This window comes from Balaenoptera borealis, assembly GCF_965194805.1.
Source record: "Balaenoptera borealis genome assembly, chromosome: 14".
NCBI lineage: Eukaryota > Metazoa > Chordata > Mammalia > Artiodactyla > Balaenopteridae > Balaenoptera > Balaenoptera borealis.
In genome coordinates, this window is record NC_138875.1 from 9,523,991 (window position 1) to 9,542,178 (window position 18,188).

An 18,188-nucleotide genomic window follows, 5' to 3' on the forward strand; every position below is an offset into this window, starting at 1 on the left:
TATGGCCTCTATTTGCAGAATTAAATAAATGGAAGAGAAAAGATTTCCAGAGCTAGAATTCATGAAAAATTCCCTGGAATGTAAGAATAACTGAATTTTTAAAAAATATGTGCTTTTCGTATTCCAGGAAAATTTGATATAGAACAATTATATCAACTACATTTTATGGTTATTTACCCTCTAGGAAAAATAAACACATCTTCAGGGATTCAAACAGTAAAGGCATGTCATCCACAAGAGAAAGAAGTTAGGCTAGCCTGAAAGTAACGGTAGTAATCAGCCACAGTAATCCCAGTGCAAAAAGAGGGCAGAGCAAAATCAATGTTCTAAAGGAAAACATGTGTGAGCCAATAACATTACAGCCAGCCAGTTTATATTTTATATTCAAGCCAGTTTATATTCCCTTGAATATAAAAGCAATCACTTCTTATTATCAATTGCCTGACTTCTTAGAAACAATTACAATTTCTTCTTTTAAAAATAAATTATTGACAATAAATTCAGCTCTTCAATAAATAAATAAATGATAGAGAATATATGTATAAATGGAATATATTAATTAGAGAAATAAGAATAATCAACTAAGGGGATTATTGTGACATTATAAATATTATAAATCTTGACAAAATATGAATAATGACTTAGTCACCCATCCAGTGAGTGGATGTGAAATGCTGTGCAGGAGTACAGACTTCACCATGCATGACAAGAGATCTATATGCAGTTCAACTCCTAAAATTGAAAATGGCATTTATAAATCCATATTATTCCAGCCTCCTAATATTTTTGCATATTACTTATTCACAGGGAAACTTTTGAAACATATATTTCTTGTATCAATAAAATGTTTATCTGGAAGTTCAGCAATTCTTTTTTAACTTTAAAGAAATAAATATATATTATGATTTCAAATGGTGATGTTACATCTATGTCTAATCTAAATCTGGCTTTAGGATTATTTACTATAATTTATTTAGGAATATTACTGACTTGACTTTACAGCAGTACCAGAAAGGAGGAATTGGGGGATGAGAAAAGGGAAATAAGTCTTAGAAATTACATAGCTGCAAAAAATTGAGGTACATGAGTTAAGCTGAATAAAGTGATGCATCAAAAATATTCACTTTGTTATAAAGCAGCAACTAACACAACAATGTAAAGCAATTATGCTCCAATAAAGATGTTAAAAAAAAGTAAATTTTAATTAAAAAAAAAAAATATCTAAAAGCTTCCATATATTAAACCAAAACATGCATACATTTCTTTTTCATTTACGCAGGACAAACAATGATGTATTTCTTTAAATTATGCTTACACATTTCAAAATATGTTCTAGCGCAAAGGATAATCATAAGTGGCTATATTTTTATTTGTATTAACATAATTTTCCTTTGTAATAAATGTTGTTAAATTTCCACATGACACTAGAAGCTGATTTTCACTTTGTATCAGGCAACAGTGATAAATGTTGCTTGAGAAACTTGCCCATGGGAAGTACATTAAGCAGAAGATATCTGTGACAAAGTAGTAGCAGCGTCAGCAAAAGATTAATGCTGAAACTGTGAATAAAAGAGATATGAGGCCAAAACCCTAGAGAAGCCGTGGGTAGGAAGCAGCATGTTGGACAGTAATGGGAACAAAACTGCAGAGTAAGAAGAATAAATGCCGGTGTGTCAGGAAACAGTTTCAAAGCAAGATAAGTCATCCAAGTTAATGTGAAAGATAACACTGTGAGCCTCTGTGAAGATAAGTATTTAAACTTTATCTATTCTATGCAAGTGGAAGAACAATGAGTTGTAAAACAAAAAGTATGATGTTAGTATCTGAGTGGGTAAATCCGTTTCCTATTAGTGCTGTAATAAATTATGACAAACTGAGTGGCTTCGAAGAACACACATTTATTTTCTTATGATTCTGGAGGTCACAAATCTGAAACGGGTTTCCAGGGTTAAAAACCAAGGTGATAGCAGAGCTATGTTTCTTTTTTGAGGCTCTGGGGGAGAATCTGTTTTCTTGCCTTTTCCAGCTTTTGGGCACTACCTGCATTTTGGGTGCTCATTTCCTTTGGTTCCACCTTCAAAGTCAGGAGTTTAGCATCTTCAAATTTCCCTCTGTCAATGCTCTTCTTTTCTGCCTCTCTTCCACTTTAAAAGACCCTTGCAATGACAATGAACCCACAGAGATAATCTAGAATAATTTCCATTTTTTAAGGTCAGCTGATGAGCAACCTGCTTCCATCTGCAACCCTAATTAGCCCCTGCCGTGTAACATAACATATGTAGAGGTCCTGGGGATTTGGACGTGGACGTCTTTGAAGGGTCATTATTCTATTTACCACAACAGGTTTGAAGTTGAAAATTACAATTTGATGCCTCTACTTAATCCATCTCAAATTTTATGGTTATATTTTATATGAGAAACTCTGTGTTCTCTCCCCAACTCTACTAAATGAAACTTTTTAAAACCTAATTTTTTCTAACAATACAGGTGTGAAACCATGAAACTTGATGAGACCAACGAAAATATGAGTGTAAACACCAATGAGGAAAAGACGGAAGATTCAGTTCTGGCACAGAAAAATATTAAGAGCTCATGTAGAAAGAGTTAAATCAGCCAATGAGACTAAAAAAGGAACTCTCCAAGAGTGAGGAGCAAAGTGGAGAGAGTTTAGAGAAACTGATGTGTCTATAAGGACGGAAACAGTGATGTCAAATGCCGCTGATGAGCCATTGAGATGAAATCTGGTAACTGAGTGCTGCATTAATCACTGGCCTTTTCCACATCAAAGGAATTGGCTCCGGGCACTTGAGAAAATGGTTCCTATTATCAAAAAGCACTCAGTAAGAGGGTTGCTTTAATGAGCTCTCTCTCCTACAACTGTCTCCACCTTTCATTGTTTAAATAGGGGGGTCCACTAGAGGCTATCATAGGTCGCCTAGCCTCCTTTGATTCCAGTCAGATTAGGCATTTAATAAGAGCTTAATTAGTTTTTTTATTGGATTAATAAGTATTCCCTGTGTATATGAAATGAAGAGGGCCTGAGACTTACCAGTGACCGCTGGCATATAGCCTCTCTATGCTGAGCCATCTGATCGCGATGTAGCAAGTCCAGGCCTGGCAGGTGGGTTTGGTCCCTGACATCCTTCCTAGGATTGACTGACTCTCCACCTTAGGCCTTCTAACGTGACACTGAATGCTGACCTACAATCCCTGAAATAGCACACTGTGCAGCGTGATGTTCATCTTGCCCTGGATTTTTTCATTACTTTGTCCAGCCGCTATGATAGGATACTTGGTGACTTGGAAGCTTCAAAACAGAGTGAATGAGCCAGGATGAGGCTGGTGCATCTTTTCCAACCTGCACCAACTGATGATGCAGCACCAGACAGACCCATAGCACAGCCCTTCTAAGTCAGTAAGCAAATCTCCTGAAAGGTCCTAAATACAGAATCCCGCTCTCCCACCCTTTCTCTGATTGTCTACTTCCTGGCCCTACAAGAAACTGAAATAGTTCATTTTTCACTTCCATGTCTATAAATATAAGTATATTTATGAAATATTTAAAAAATTTCTTCACAAAGAGTCACTCATTTGCTCCCATGTTAGATATATCACTGAAAAGATAAAGTGATGTTCCTTAATTTCTTCCTTGTCTTCTTTAGTAGGAGAAACGATTAAAGCATCACCCAGGTTTGTTCTTCCTCACTTCTGCTCATTGGTGTAGCCTCAACAAGATATTCCATCGTGTTGACCTCCTTTGCTTTCAAATAACTACTTGACTGTGGGTAACAGTAATCAGGGCGGTGCAGTCAGAGTGGAGCTGATTCTGAAAATACCTAGCTGCATACAATTAGCACTGACATGAATAGGGAATATTACCTAAGCCAACCCCCTCTTTTTAAAAGCAGGTAACTGAGCTCCATAGAGGTGTTTTCTTTTTTTTTTTTTAACGTCTTTATTGGAGTATAATTGCTTTACAATGGTGTGTTAGTTTCTGCTTTATAACAAAGTGAATCAGTTATACATATACATATGTTCCCATATCTCTTCCCTCTTGCATCTCCCTCCCTCCCGCCCTCCCTATCCCACACCCATAGAGGTGTTTTCTTTTATGATTCTAACAGTTTATGCTAGGATATAGAGAGGAGATGACACAGACTGTGTTATGACTGCAGTGGTGCAAGTACAGGGAATGTGGGCTAGCTTACGAGCTCTGGGAAGTTTGTATTAGATCGGTGCTCCAGCACCCATGTGCCGCCTATAGGGTGAAGCTTAATGTCTGCCACCACTCTTGAGCCCTTGTTGTCACCTATGGCAGTGGCAGGTGCCTCCTGTCTTTAAAATAAATTAGAGCTGCATGAACTGCGTTCAGCAGCATCTCACATTAAAATCTCCTCTTCCTGTCAATTCACAATGCAGCGCCTGGCACCCAGTGGGAACTCAATAAATGTCACGTCAAGGACAAATGACAAGGTTTATGGAATCAGCAACATAATATAGACAAGATTTTGAATAAGCTTCTCGGTGGCAGATTATTTTTATAAATGGTGATTTGAATGTAAAAGCCCAAACTTTAAAACATACAATGATTAAGAATAGTGACAGTTATATATGTATCTGTGGTTCAATACCAAGTTAATTCACAAGGTATATACTGATAATGCAACTGAGGGTCTAATTGCGCTTTCAAACACTAATTGTTGTATGCTCTTGTATAATGACGATATGTCTGTCTGTGTAGTATTTATCCACTGCCTTATAGTAAGCTCACAAAAATCAGCTCTGTTAAAGAGAAAACAAACGAGCTATATAATACTACAAAGATCATTATTAGTATACATCTCCTCTGTATTTACTTGGCTCTAGGCTTTACTTAAAGGCACTTTTCAAACACAAAAATGACCTTCATATATCTTCAGACTATGGGAAATGAGTAAAAATTATTTGAGTGATTAGCCAATTAACACTAAGTACTCATGCTTACTCATCTGCATATTAAAAACCCATTAATAGATCATGGTAGAATTTAGCACCTATAAATTAATCAAAAGAAAAAAACTGTCAAAAGAAAAAAAGATATTTTCAGAAGCAATCATGTTAAGCAGGATAAAAGTGAAAATAGAGATACAGTCAGTGTAGGGACTTGAAAGAGTACTAAATTTAAGAGTCACCCAGACTCCACGGGAATCAGGAATTAAAACTCCCCTTCCTCTGCAGCTCCATTATCAGTAAAACATGGTTTAAAGCACCAGAATGCCAAGATTTTACACTTGCATTTATGTTGGAATAGTAAGTAATGGTGACTTTGGTAGAATGACTTGATTTAATTTTCCCTTGTACGCTGTTCCAGCTTCAATGATTTCATCCATCTCATTATCAGTCTCTGTTTACCTTGGATTCTTTTATTTATTCTCTTTAATATAGAATGAAACATGGGATAGTGAATTATTCACAACTCCTATTCCAGAATCTTTATTGATTCATTTATTCACTTAACACTTGGTTGGCTTGAGGCAGTTATTTAACTTTCTGATTCCCAGTTTCTGCATACATAAACTTGTATTTGCAACACCTTTCCCAGTGAATTTATGTAATAATTAACTGAAATCGTTCATGTAAAGCACTTAGTACTGTGTTTAGTATGAAGTCATATGTTCATAAATATAATTGCATTCTTTTATTCTCACTTGCATTTTTATTTGTATTCATTTTCTTCATACCTATCCATTGAGTTCTGTGTGTGTGTTAAGCATTCTACTGAATTTGGGAGATAAGACATGAAGTAAAAACTGGGTTCCTACTTCCAAGTACAGTAAGTCCCCTACATACTCACAGTTAAGCAATAAAACATTAAATAAAATAATTCTATTATTAAAAATTGAACACATAGAGAAAAGTTGAAAGAATGATACAATGAACATCTGTCTACCCATCACCTAGATTCTACAATTGTCAATACTTTAAATTTTGCTTGCCTTTTCTATATGTATATATGTATTTGCTCAACCATTAAACTATGTAATTCTACAGTTTTCATATTTTATCATCTGTCAACAGTAGCAAACCTCTTTATAATAATGAGAAACATAATAAAATATATGTGGGATCATCACATTTCTGGAAGACAAAATCCATTTCCTAAAAGCCAAGTGAAAGAAAACATAGGTAACAGTTCATGACTTCCTATAAACATCATAAAGACAATAAAATTAAAAGAAAAACACCACCATTCATAAGCAAAACTATAGTTTTCATTAAATTTGAATGAGCATTTTTAGATACTGAAATATGTTTTATCACTTCTGTATTTAAAAATTAATAGAAATAAAAATTAGTTCAACCGCTTCTTACCCTATATGTGTTTGGGACATTTTGACTTCTTGGAAATCTACTCTACATCTAGAAATAATGTCATCTATTTGTTTTGGAACTAAGCTTTTTTATAAAAGATATTTACCTAATTAGTTGATGTTCCCATATGAGCCTTCAATTTACTGTTTTTTTAGTCAGAAGCATATTGACACATATTGCATTTTCTAAATAATTTGATATAAATTTTCTGTTTCATTGTGTATATGTATATGTTTAGGGCCAGTATTGAAACAGAAAATATAGACAGTGCTTATAGCAAAACATTGTGCACTGCAGAGATAAACAATAATTCTGCCTTTTGTTTTAGAGTCCATTCATCCACCTATCACATTGCCCTTCTGGATATTCAAAGCCCCTTGAAGAGCTATGTAATACCTTCAGATTTCTCTTAGAAAAAGATGCCTACAAATGCATATATATGAATATATATTGTAAACATGTTATAAATATGAAAGGTGCACATATTAAAGAATTTAACAAGGGAAGCTTCCTTATGGATTAAAAAGTGCACTGATATTCATATCCTAGGTTACTCTTAATATCACTGATAAGAGTCAACTGAGAATGCTGTTAACTGCATTTAAGTCTTACCTGGATTCAACTATAGCCTTCATTGAAATCAGCCACATTTAAGTCTTTTCTCATTATTTTTCCACTTTTATTTTCCTCATTTAAAAAAATAAAATTGATTAAGAACAAAGTAGGTAAATTGCAAAAAAAAAAAAATTTGCTTCTTTACTCTGCTATCATATCCCCTTCTCTCATCCTCAGTATTTTGGACTGTGTTTTATCTGCTATTTCCGCTCACCTACCTGCTTAAGGCACACTCTCTGTATCTCTAGGAATAGTAAGATATGAAACAACTGTGCTTTGACTGATCAATGTTGGAACTTCACTTCAAAATTGTTACTCTGTGTGGACCCTGATCCTCACTATACCCATTTTTGCTCTGTTATTTGGTTACTTAATCAGTCCTTCAGTTCTTTTCATCCATAAAATGGAAATCATCATATTACATACCTCCTAAGGTTCTGCTCATTGAATGAATCAAAGCATATAAATCATTTAGAACAGTGTCTGGCAGATAATAACTATTCAAAATTGGCATTTTATTCTTATCATCATCATCTGCTCATTATTATTATTATTCCTTGTATCTCCATCTACCATATTTTATTAATTATATATAAATAAGAGTGGTTTACTTTTTGTCAGCCCAATAAAATGAAAATTATGAGTATGAGAATCATTGTATGAATTGTTCACCACGGTAACCCCTGTGATTGAAACATGCCTGACTCAGTGAATATTTGCAGAATAAATGAGTATAATGTATATTTTTATAAGTACATATGAATTTTAATTCTTAATTTTTATATAACATTTTTTTTTTTTCTCCATGGGACTCAGAATTAATCTCTTACCTTAACCCTCAGTTCACATCTGGATCCTGAGTCTCTCTGAACGTCTGTAGCCAAAAGCCCAGCCCTCATCATTCTTAGAGCAAAGCCCAAGCAGAAGTCATCAACTGAGTCCTGGGGGAGAGGGAAAGGAAAGCTTCAGTACAAAATTTACAAAAAAAGGTGATTTACCTACTTGACCACTGAATGATTCATAAATGTATTCCGTATATACATATTTGTCATAAAACGTATCACTGAAGAGCATTTAGGGTTTCCACATCTGCCACTTCCATAACAGTTGTTTTTCATGTGCCCTGAGAATCTATACACTATAAAAATTACCTAATGTTTACACAGAAATTTAAGCTGTTCTCCCTAAGTAATAAATATAAATCAAATATAAGTTTCTACATGTAGGTAGCTAGTGCTAAAATTATGTTAACTCACAAATTTAGATATTAGAGAATTAAGAACTTAAAATAAGATAAAAGGGATACTATGATTTTGAAGCTACTTGAAAAATAGAATAAAAGGTTTGTAAAAACTTAGAAATAATGATGGTAACCATTAAGAAAACAGAACATATTTTGGAATGCATTCAAATTGGGTAGGATGAATATGATTGTATACCATTCTTTAGATGGAAATCAAAAAAGCAAACATTTGGAAACTCCTTTAGTTCCAAGGGGTGAAGAAAGTGTGATGTAATGGAGTATATTTATAATAAAACTTTTTGATAAATAGTATGTAAAATAACAGGGCCCCCTAGGAATTTAAAAGGAATTCATCTCTTACATTACAGGAAATTATAAGACAAAGTGGGACTGAATTTTCAGGATAACAAACATGATATATTGCAGAAGAATGAACATCGGCTTTAGACTCTTGGCTTAGCCACTTACTAGTTATTTAACCTTTCTGACCTTCCTGTGCCACGGTCTAATTGGGAGCCTAATCACATGTAGTGGGCTTCAAGCAGCAGGACAACCAGAAGAATGAGAAGGAACTTTACAAAGAAAATGTCATTGCTCTAAAAATATATGGTTGTAATGGGAAATTAAATTTAATTAGTGTTGCTAACACTTATTTAATGGTTTAGCATTTCTTTTTAACTGCATGTGGAAGTACACACAAAATCTTTTCATGGCTTAGAGCTCCTAAACATCATAAGCCTTTGCTTTGACCTTCAGTGACCTCACATATAAAATTGAAGAAATAACATCCACCTTGCACATTTGAAATAATAACTAAGTAAGCCAAATAATTTGCACTGTGTTTAGCCTATAGTATATACCTAACAATTTATACTTTCCTAAATATCTTGGGCTACAGAAGAATATTTGTAGAATATTTAACAAGAGTGGTCTGAGTTTGGTTAAAATTATAGTTTAGGAAAAGGTTGGGGTTTTTCGGGTTTAATAGCAATGTCTATCTTTTCCTTTAAGTTCAGAATTGAGACAGAGGTGGCAATCTGCCTTACGGGTATGAATTTTTAATTTTTTAATATAAAAATCTGGATTGCAGGATATGACTTAGATGTACAGGCATTTTAGGCTTCACTATACTTGAAACTACTGCCAAAATACAGGTGACGGTTGCAGGACTAGGGTCTTCCTCTGGGAGTTTACCTGGTGGGAAAGTAGAGATATTTTCCCCTCTGTGCCCTGAGCATAGACTGGGAGACAGAGACACACAGACAGAAAGGGTCTACATTAGAAGAAGCTCCTTAGGTCAAAAGAAGCTGTCATCAGTCCTGCTGGATTTCACAGTGGGCTTAAAAATTAGCTTGTTTTGGAAACTCAGATTGCATAAGTATGGGAATCCAAGCTTTATATTAGAAAACATAAAATGCTTTTTTCCTAATAATTTTGTTATGTATTTTCTTGCCAGTGGTTGACATCATTTACTTTTTTTTTTTTTTTAACATCTTTATTGGAGTATAATTGCTTTACAAGGCTGTGTTAGTTTCTGCTTTATAACAAAGTGAATCAGTTATACATATACATATGTTCCCATATCTCTTCCCTCTTGCATCTCCCTCCCTCCCACCCTCCCTATCCCACCCCTCTAGGTGGTCACAAAGCACCGAGCTGATCTCCCTGTGCTATGCGGCTGCTTCCCACTAGCTACCTATTTTACGTTTGGTAGTGTATATATGTCCATGCCACTCTCTCACTTTGTCACAGTTTGCCCTTCCCCCGACATCATTTACTTTTATGCCAATTCCGGTCACTACAATTCAATTGAATACAATGTGAAATGGATGATACAAGTAATAATCCTTGCTGCTGGGGTGAATCATAGTGTTTTGTGAAACTGGGATTGCACAATGAATTTGTGAGTTTTAATCTTCTCAAATTTATTTTAGAAACTTCAAGAGTTTTACTTGAAGACAAGTTTTGAGATTTTTTTCTTTGAAAGAGGCAAATGTCTTTTATTATAAATGATTTATTTTAGCTTATAGATATAGCAAGATATCTTATTTGAATCTAATTTTAGTTTTGATGTCTTGCTGACATTGCTATAACTGAAGAGTATCATTTCTTGCTCATTAAACCTGCAAGGAGGGTTCACAATACTTGCGAGTCCTACCAATCTGTTTATCATACAAATGATTAAACAATTGAGAAATGGTGACTTGCAAATAATCAAATACCTGCACCTGTTTGGCAAAAGATCTGCTGACTGACTCAGTGCAGTGCAGTTTCTACCACTATCTTTATCCTTTATCCCTCCTTCCTGTTATATAGATATATATAGTTGTGTGAATGTATAAAGATTTACTGCAGCAGTAGGTTCGTTTTTGTACATCAAATTTCCGTGTAACAGAAGATCACAGTTCCTTTTCAGCTTACTCAACCTTCAAAAAGAAAATGCATGGCTAAATAGCAAGCATAATTTTCTAGTTGTAAAGGCTTAATGAGAGCTATCAAACAAACCTGTGGTGGAAATTATCCTCTTTCCTTATCATGAACTTCCACTTTTAACCTATTATGTTCCCTGTAAGCGGTAAAGTCTGGAATTTGTAGTGAACTTCTAGAGAAAGAATTCAAGGAGTTAATTCCCTGTTTTGTGTCTAAGTTTCAGGTCATTGCAGCTTAAGCTTGGCCATCCCTATGCAGTTCTACCAACCTTTTATGTAGACTACTTTAGGGCTGGGGAGTAAATCTTCATATGGCAAGAATATTCTTTAGAGAAGAATATTTCCTGGGTCTTTAATTTCCCAATATGAAAGAGGAGAGGACAGATAACTTGGCGAACTTTAATTTCTCTGTAGTTCAAGGGTTTACATAAAGATGCACGGACGTTTATTTGCTCAGGGATGTAGTGTAGTAGCAGGTTATGGACATTTAACAGGAACCATATCACTTAAGCTATGCTATCTTGAGTTGCACATTGTATAATCCAATAAAATTGTTAAAGTAATTGCTTCACTTAATTAGAGAAGAACAGAAAGAATGGAATTACTCCTTTTTCTGTTGTATTATATGAAGTATAATTTTAAATAAATTTAAGTTCGGTCCAAATGGAAATCAGACTTTCTTCAGCCAGGATCAATATGACATTTATAAATATATTAAAGGGCTAGGCTTCCTGTTTTTATTATTCGTAGAAAAACACATGAGAGCCATGAGGATAATTATGTACATGATTCCATTAAGGTAACAAAGCATCTCTTACATTTCTCCTTGGAAACATCAATATCCCTGTAGTCTGAATGTTTGGTTGTTAAACTCACTGAATTAAAAGAAAACAAGAAAATAAAAACAGAAAGTGGTGAACTGTTGTCAGTTATTAAATTACTCTCTTTTTGTGCTTTCCGTGCTCACTCTCAAGGAGGGGGAGTTTTTTGTATAGATCAGTTATAGTTAAGACATTAATGAGGTCACCTATAACAGGAATGGAACCTTTGCACAATTTGTATAGATTAGCATATATTTAGAAAATCTTCTTCTCATTTTCTCTTTCATGAATGTGATGTAAGGTGGTGTTTGGGAGATTTGCTTGCTTATTAAGTGGAGCATATTGCCAATTTATTATAAATCCATGAATTGAGTCTGGAACAAAGGTTCAGCCAACTAATCTAAGAAGACCAAATAGGTTCTCATTTCTCCAGGTAGTCTAGGTCTGTTCATAAGAAATCAAGTTTTGTATTGGATCTTAGGGCCAAAGAGACAACCAGTAAGGAGAGATTTCTTTGCCTACCCATGTCCTGAATATATATATCCTACTTGAGATTCCTGAGAATTAGAAGGTGGCTGACAAGATATATATGTAGATATAATATAAGATATATCTATATCTTGATGAGTCCAGTTCCATATGCCAAATCCTTCTCACCTTTTGAGACTCAGCTTATAATTACTGTACAAAGCTTTCAAAATTTCTGATGCATAATCTGATAAAGGAGTTCTTAACTTGGCATTCATAGATCTTTTGGTGCTCATTGAGAGTATTTTAGGGGTTAATGGATCTCTGTAAACAATACGTAAAGATTTTTTTCTGTACATTTTTCTAGAAAGAAAGTTGAGCCTGCATTAGAACATCAATAGGTTGTGACTTCCCCCTCTTAAATATAAGAACAATCATCTGCTAACAATAACATAGAATCCATTGTCAAGTAGAATCCACAGATGTGTTGCTGAGTGACTGCTTCTTGAGACTCTCCAGGCTAGTAATGGTAGAACTTGCAATTTTCAGACTAGCTGTCCCACAAATCATTCAGTGACTGTTATTGCTAAATATCAAATCCTTTCAAGGTAATACAGGTTTTGGGGGGTATAGTGAGGAATCAGACTCAGGATTGTCAACAAATTTATTTTAGTGGTATTATTATTAATAGTAGTAGTTACATTAATGTGATCGTTTAAATGGTGTTTAATCTGTAGCATCTCAAGGCCACTTATATATATTTGTCATATATTGAGATAATATACATGCAGATGTTGCATGATTAAATCGTGTAATAGGTATGACTAGTAGTAAGACCTCTAAACCTTGGTTTCTGCATCTTTAAGATAGAGTAAATAATACATTTTTAAAGGATTGCTAAGATGCTAAATTAGAAAATTAAGGGGGACTTCCCTGGTGGCAGAGTGGTTAAGAATCCGCCTGCCAATGCAGGGGACATGGGTTTGAGCCGTGGTCCAGGAAGATCCCACATGCCACGGAGCAACTAAGCCCGTGCGTCACAACTGCTGAGCCTGCGCTCTAGAGCCCGCATACCACAACTACTGAGCCTGTGTGCCACAACTACTGAGCCCGGGTGCCTAGAGCCCGTGCTCTGCAACAAGAGAAACCACCGCAGTGAGAAGCCTGCGCACCGCAACTAAGAGTAGCCCCCGCTCGCGACAACTAGAGAAAGTCTGCGCGCGGCAACGAAGACCCAATGCAGCCAAAAAATAAAAATAATTAATTAATAAAAAAAGAAAATTAAGGTAATTTGTACAATTGTTGACACAAGGATTTAATAAATAGTAGACATTCTAAAGTTAATCATAATATTGGGGGAACATAATTTACTTTATTATCAGAAGTAATCATTCCATTATGCACTGCTCTTCCAAAATAATAATTTAATTTTAATTAATGCACTGGGCTGAGCTTTCAATACTTTTATGTTAAGATTGTCCCCAAAATGTATTATGAAATTTGAAAGATGAATTTGTAAAACAGAAATGACACCTAGTTTTACTATGAATTACTTGGTGTATGGAAAGCCCCAGCTATTTTTCCATTTAATAGCCATTTAAATTGTTTGATGATAGAAGTGGATATAGTTGCAGAGACCCAGGAGAGTGAGGAATTTGTGGAATAGATCTGCATTTCAGTGTCAATTTGCCTGAATTAGGAAGAAAAAAGATTAATGGAGGGATTTAGAATTCTATTAATAGTTATATTAAAGGTAAAAAGCAAGTATTTGCAGTAAGCTTCTCGTATGTAAATCCTATGCAAAAATATCAATGATAAATTATGAGAAAGCTTTTATTTTGTGACAAAGGATCTAGTCCTCTTCTAAGAACATAAAGTCAATCACTTATGCCACATCAATTTCAAAGGTCATTTTTTTTCTGACTCTTTTAATCGTGTTAGTCGAAAAACTAAACTCCTCTTCAACACAAAAAGGTGCACACATGCACACACACACTTCCATGCACCATGAGTGATTTTCCTAAAAACACTTCATAAAACGTGTCTGTTTTCAAGAATGTGCTTTAATAACACATCATATAGAAAGGCAATATCAGAGAAGAATTTATTTATGAGAGTTTCTTGGACGAATGACATGAGAAGATGGGAAGGAAATCAAAGATGTCACAACAATGATTTTTGAACAGAGAAAAGAGATGGTTGTCATCATAAATCAAGTTATCTTCTCCACTGGAAATATACCAAAACTTCCAGTGACAAGAGAATGTCAAGTCAAAAGAAAACTGAACATAATAAGTATAACAAGATTTCTACAATCTGTGGGTCCCAAAATATTTCTGAAAAAAGAATTATCTCTCCAGCCCTCAGAAAGGTAAAGGAAAGGTAGCAGTTTAGTTAGAACATATCTGAAAGAAATTTCTTACACATTTATAAATTTCTATGTGAGCTGCACTTTGAACTAGCAGTAACAATGGGGTACCTCCTTCTCTTCCCTGCCATCTATAGCATAAACCTGACGAAAGCAGATACATATAGTTGAGTTCTGGGAAGCTGAGAGTTTGTACATTTGAAGAATGTACAAAAGCAAAAATCTGGAGAGGACCAACAATGCAGGTACATTACATACACAAACACACACACACACACACACACACACACCTCTGCTTACCAGTAAAACACTGTATGTGTGTGAGTGGAAGATTTAAATACTTTGGGTTATCCAAATTCATCATAATCCAAAGTGAGAGAGAAATGGGTATTTGAATACTTTGTACCTCAGAACATTTAATTTCCCTTTGGTCTTTTACAATGCACATGTTGCTCTCTGTCTATGAATATTGCTCAAAATGTAACTCTACGTGTACATTGTGTCCTTCAAACCCGGGTCAAGTATATCACTCAGGACATATTGAAAGAAATAACAATCTGTTTTGGAGAAAAATTTGGCTGTACAGTACTTGGAATTATTGCTAGATGATGTATTTCATGACATGCATTTTGGGTGATTTAATAGACTTCCTAGGGTAATTTTGTCTAGAAAAGGTTTTTGCTTTATACATCAATTAAAAAATACTGCTGTCACCATCCATTCTGCATTAAGACTCAAACATATCAGTAAAATGGAATAGTAAAATGAACGTTTCCTAAAGACTATGATTATCTGGGAAATTTTAGTGCCTGTTTACAATCTCTCACATAGTTTTGGATATATGTGATGCATTATATGCTTTGTTAATTCAGTGTCTAAGTCTTTATATTTAGTAAGTATTCTTGTTTGTTATTTAGAATAGTTCCAGGTGCCTAGGGAAATGCAGGGATAAGATAGGCTGACCCAGTAATTTCCATGAAATCAATTACCTATAATAATTTCTGTAAAAATAATTATGAATTATTTTTGTACTAATTATGTGCTAATACTGTTTAGAAGCAAAGAAGATGGTTATTAATGACTTGTGCTATTATGGAGATAACAGTAATAAAAGATAATATTTAGGTAACGGTCCCATTAATACATCAAAACTCTCCTTGACAAAACACTCTTCTCAATCAACTCTCCAAAGAAAATTTAAACACAAAAGAAAAAGCTAAGAAACATTTTAATGCTAGGTGGGTCTTTCACTGATTGCAGGGGGTGAGAAGTCTATTTTGACCTTGGGTGCAAGTGCAGCTGTCTGATCCATTTTTAACAGCAACCAAGATGGTATTTTAAACTCTGTATGACTCTTCCATTTTTTTTTTCAATTGGTTTAGAGTTCAAAGGGAAAACTGTAAGTGGCTTTCTACTCTAATGTGCAGAACTACAGTGGAATGGGCTATACCATACCAAAAAGTGGGCTCTTTTTACTGTCATATAAGTTCAAGGAGCATAAAATTAAGACAAGTCAAAAGGTGATGATTTTTATCTTCAATGATATATCAAAAACAGTGTGTTCAATTTTGTAACTAAAAAGGGACAAGAGGCACACAGACACACCAATATCAGAAGACAGAAACAAGACAGAAAAGGGAGGTATTGCCTGACTGCGTAGGGGAAGCTATTCTGGTCACAGATCCAGATATTTGCTCAAGTGAGGTTGAAGTTTCCAATTCAATCTCCATTTTCCGTAGAAAAGAGAAAATAAAAAAAGAAAGGGAAAAATTAAGAAAAACAGCTGGAAAGCCATCACCTGTGCAGGCACCTCCAGTCTGACTTAAGTCTCCTTTGAAAAGGAAGCTCTTGTGCGTGCAGGTATCATCTCCTTGGCCAGCAGTGGCAAGAAGGGAGAAATATCTCTCCTTCATATTCTAACCATCTTGAACTTGCAAAAGGTCATACCCCCAAAGAATGACAACCACTAACTGATCATAAACAAATAAAAGAAATTTCAGCACCCTTGAGCTGCTCTTAAAGCTCATAATGGGTATGTTAAATAGGACTGATTCATAATAATTTGAAATGACTAATTTTATCATTTGTATTGGTTACTTGGATTTTGAGACACATAATTTTATTTAAATAGGAATCTTATTTCCTAACTGTGTATAAGCAAGTGATATTGGAAAACTGGGCCTCTTGATTGCACAAGGGAAATGAGTCAAATTGAATATTTAGATAAAGTAAATTCTTTGTTAAGCATACAAAAGAGGCAATTTGAATGGCAAATTGTTTAATTGTTTGATACCCTTAATGATCTATTTTTATCTATACTTTTAAAAAATAAACAAATTTGTGTTTAAAATAGAGTACTGAAGCTATGCTGTGAATGTTCATCACTGGTAAGAACAATAAAATTCCTAAAACAAACACACAAGCTTTTAAAACAAATCAAAATGATCCATGATGCCAAGGGTTGTTTAAGAAAGAAAAGAGTTGTGACTCAGCAGTCACACTTGTTACCTATGCTCTCAAGATATATAGGCACAAATAGTTAACATCCCCTAAACATCTTTAGATGGTATTCAGATAATGGGCTGTGATACTAATATGGTCAAGAGTTAAAAAAAAAAAAAAAAGGAATCTGTAGGTATAGAACATGTAATGTGACAAGACAATATAATACCTTAAAATGTAGGTTCATATATTTAAAAGAATTAAGGACATTCTAAATCTGAAAATTATTTTAAAACAATAAAATGATTCTTTACTTAAATGATTTTAAACACATAAAACCGTACCGTCAAAGTTTAACAAAATATATATATGATGAATTGGTAAAGAATTTGAGTATTAAATAAATAAAATTTCAAGCTAATGTAGATAAACATTTTGGTGGAAAGCCATATAAGACTAATACAGAGTAATTTAGGTTTCTTCTGAGTGCCACTTTTAATTAAATATATTTGTTAGTTTTAAGATGACTTTTAATTACATAAAATTAATTTTAGATTAATATGTCTTATGATTTTCTTTCAACTAAAAAGGCAAATAGTTTAAAGGTCAAATATGCCTCAAATATGAAACTGATTCAAATATTTCATTCCATGCAACACAACCAACAGTTTAATGGATCTATTTTTTTAAATGCTTTAAATAGTAATATTTACTTTTCAATGAAATTAAAAGGCATCTTTCACAATATGGTGTTAGACTAAATTTAGATTTTTTTACTGTTAAAACTGATTTTTTAAATTTATATAAAATCACTTTGGATACCTGTACTCAACTGCTAATTCAGATAATTCTAAAGAATCAATATCAAAATTATTCAGACCATATATTTCCAACCTGTTCTCTGTAAAGGACATGATTTCATAGATTATGTACACCCTTCTGAGTTTTCATGTTTAAGCCTTAACTAGAAATGAGGCAACCCTTTTCCTTTTACTTTAGAAGGCTGAATGAAAAGCTCAGAATTTTCATCATGTTGGGCAGGTCTTGACCTTCTGCTGGTCCAAGACGCTGATTTCTAATGGAAAATAGTAACAATGGAGGGTGGGCGGGGGAGGAACATTTTGAAGGGAGGTACTCTATCTCCCTCTTGTGCTCCACTTAAAAAAAAAAAAAAAATTCTAACAGTTATTGATTCTTTGGTTTCCAGCCTTAGACAACTGCAATCTGAGTGGCCAAAGAAAGCCAGTTGCTCTTGTTCCTGCTGACATCACTTGAATAGCATCACAAAAGCAATTAGAGATATGCTGAACAGTTTACAGTTCACTTCGTGTTTGTATCCTGAGATGTTTGGAAGCTAATAAGCAAGAAAAATAGTATTGACTCTTTGTTCTGCTCCTGTTCTCACTAAGCTCATTTATCAGACAAAATCTGAGAATGTGCCAGAAATATGT

The 18,188-nt window shown here is 34.3% G+C and overlaps 1 long non-coding RNA gene across 2 annotated transcripts in view; it reads right to left on the bottom strand.

The window, feature by feature from the left end:
• Nucleotides 1-17,870, bottom strand: part of LOC309611202 — a 175,542-nt gene extending 157,672 nt beyond the window's left edge. For both annotated transcript variants that reach the window (XR_014234388.1, XR_014234389.1), the window contains exons 1-2: nt 7,797-17,870; nt 650-732 (exon numbers count right to left, since the gene is read on the bottom strand). This is a non-coding gene — a long non-coding RNA (uncharacterized lncRNA). The remainder of the gene's footprint in view (nt 1-649; nt 733-7,796) is intronic.
• Between the last annotated feature and the right edge of the window lie 318 nt (nt 17,871-18,188).